The sequence below is a fragment of the Triticum urartu genome, chromosome 3A, assembly GCF_056163025.1.
Source record: "Triticum urartu cultivar PI428250 chromosome 3A, HENAU_Tu73, whole genome shotgun sequence".
NCBI lineage: Eukaryota > Viridiplantae > Streptophyta > Magnoliopsida > Poales > Poaceae > Triticum > Triticum urartu.
The window spans coordinates 118,852,867-118,856,221 of NC_141875.1; positions in this window are offsets into that span (position 1 = coordinate 118,852,867).

Sequence of the window (3,355 nt, forward strand, 5' to 3'; positions counted from 1 at the left end):
TTATAAGGTGAGCTCTTCTACCATTTGTATGAGCATAAGAATGTGCCGCGGGTTGCGGGAATGAGCCGAGGACAAAGCTATGCACGTTGTTTATATTTTTGCTGCTTAGGAATAATTAATAAGTCATTAATTAATATTTAATGGACGTGTTAATTACTCATCCATTTCCGATTCTTTTGGATTGTGGGGCTGTTACTTGGACGTGGGGTTTTCTCCGTGACCTATCCCAACCCGCATTATATAGTTAGGCAGATGTCTACCCTAGCCGCCGCTACAACATATGGTTTCACACCGTTTCAGATCATTGCGTCATCACGCAAGTCTTCTCCATCCCTCCTTCCGGCATGCACGACGAGAAGGGACAACAAGCCTCCGGAACTGTGACGCCCCCGATTTGACCGTACACTAATCATGCACACAAATGTGTACGGCCAAGATCAAGGACTAACGGGAAGATATCACAACACAACTCTAGACACAAATTAAAATAATACAAGCTTTATATTATAAGACAGGGGCCTTGAGGGCTCGAATACATAAGCTCAAAAACACAAGAGTCAGCGGAAGCAATAATATCTGAGTATAGACATAAGTTAAACAAGTTTGCCTTAAGAAGGCTAGCACAAACTGGGATACATATCGAAAGAGGCGCAGGCCTCCTGCCTGGGATCCTCCTGAACTACTCCTCGAAGCCGAACTCCACGTAGAAACATCCTCGGGATCCTCTGGCTCCTGGACTCCACCATCTGGTTGCGACATCCGAGAAGAAAGGAAAATGGGGAAAGAGGGAGCAAAGCAACCGTGAGTACTCATCCAAAGTACTCGCAAGCAAGGATATACACTACATATGCATTGGTATCAAATGGAAAAGGATAGTATATGTGGACTGAACTACAAAATGCCAGAATAAGAGGGGGATAGCTAGTCCTGTCGAAGACTACGCTTCTGGCAGTCTCCATCTTGCAGCATGTAGAAGAGAGTAGATGGTAAGTTCACCAAGTATCATCGCATAGCATAATCCTACCTGGCGATCTTCCCCTCGTCGCCCTGTGAGAGAGGGATCACCGGGTTGTATCTGGCACTTGGAAGGGTGTATTTTATTAAATATCCGGTTCTAGTTATCATAAGGTCAAGGTACAACTCCGGGTCGTCCTTTTACCGAGGGACACGGCTATTCGAATAGATAAGCTTCCCTGCAGGGGTGCACCACATTTTCCAACACGCTTGATCCCATTTGGCCGGACACACTTTCTTGGGTCATGCCCGGCCTTAGAAGATCAACATGTCGCAACCCCACCTAGGCACAACAGAGAGGTCAGCACGCCGGTCTAAATCCTATGATGTAGGGGTCTGGGCCCATCCTCCATTGCACACCTGCATGTTGCGAACGCGGCCGGCGAGCAGACCTAGCCTCCCTTATACAAGAGCAGGCGTTCCAGTCCAACCCGGCACGCGCTGCTGCTACCTATTGAGCACTGCATTGGATTTCCTTGAAGAGGAAAGGATGATGCAGCAAAGTAGCGTAAGTATTTCCCTCAGTTTTTGAGAAACAAGGTATTAATCCAGTAGGAGGCTACGCGCGAGTCCCTCGTACCTGCACAAAACAAATAACTCCTCGCAACCAACGCGATAAGTGGTTGTCAATCCTTTCACGGTCACTTACGAGAGTGAGATCTGATAGATATGATAAGATAATATTTTTGGTATTTTTATGATAGAGATGCAAAGTAAAATAAAAGCAAAGGAAATAACTAAGTATTGGAAGATTAATATGATGAAGATAGACCCAGGGGCCATAGGTTTCACTAGTGGCTTCTCTCAAGAGCATAAGTATTTTACGATGGGTGAACGAATTACTGTTGAGCAATTGACAGAATTGAGCATAGTTATGAAAATATCTAGGTATGATCATGTATATAGGCATCACGTCCAAGACAAGTAGACTGACTCCTGCCTGCATCTACTACTATTACTCCACTCATCGACCGCTATCCAGCATGCATCTAGAGTATTAAGTTCATGAAAACAGAGTAACGCCTTAAGCAAGATGACATGATGTAGAGGGATAAATTCATGCAATATGATAAAAAAACATCTTGTTATCCTCGATGGCAACAATACAATACGTGCCTTGCTGCCCCTACTGTCACTGGGAAAGGACACCGCAAGATTGAACCCAAAGCTAAGCACTTCTCCCATTGCAAGAAAGATCAATCTAGTAGGCCAAACCAAACTGATAATTCGAAGAGACTTGCAAAGATAACCAATCATACATAAAAGAATTCAGAGGAGATTCAAATATTGTTCATAGATAATCTTGATCATAAACCCACAATTCATCGGTCTCAACAAACACACCGCAAAAAGAAGATTACATCAAATAGATCTCCACAAGAGAGGGGGAGAACATTGTATTGAGATCCAAAAAGAGAGAAGAAGCCATCTAGCTAATAACTATGGACCCGAAGGTCTGAGGTAAACTACTCACACGTCATCGGAGAGGCTATGGTGTTGATGTAGAAGCCCTCCATGATGGATGCCCCCTCCAGGGGAGCTCCGGAACAGGCCCCAAGATGGGATCTCGTGGATACAGAAAGTTACGGCGATGGAATTAGGGTTTTGGCTCCGTATCTGATCGTTTGGGGGTACGTAGGTATATATAGGAGGAAGGAGTACGTCGGTGGAGCAACAAGGGGCCCACGAGGGTGGAGGGCGCGCCTGGGGGGAGGCGCGCCCCCTACCTCGTGGCCTCCTCCTTTGTTTCTTGACGTAGGGTCCAAGTCTCTTGGATCATGTTCGGTGAGAAAATCACGTTCCTGAAGGTTTCATTCTGTTTGGATTCCGTTTGATATTCCTTTTCTTTGAAACCCTAAAATAGGCAAAAAACAACAATTCTGGGTTGGGCCTCTGGTTAATAGGTTAGTCCCAAAAATAATATAAAAGTGGATAATAAAGCCCAATAATGTCCAAACAGTAGATAATATAACATGGAGCAATAAAAAAATTATAGATACGTTGGAGACGTATCAAGCATCCCCAAGCTTAATTCCTGCTCGTCCTCGAGTAGGTAAATGATAAAAAGATAATTTTTGATGTGGTGTGCTACTTGGCATAATTTTAATGTAATTCTTCTTAATTGTGGTATGAATATTCAGATCCGAAAGATTCAAGATAAAAGTTCATATTGACATAAAAATAATAATACTTCAAGCATACTAACAAAGCAATTATGTCTTCTCAAAATAACATGGCCAAAGAAAGTTCATCCCTACAAAATCATATAATTTAGTCATGCTCCATTTTCGTCACACAAAAATGCTCTCATCATGCACAACCTCGATGACAAGCCAAGCAA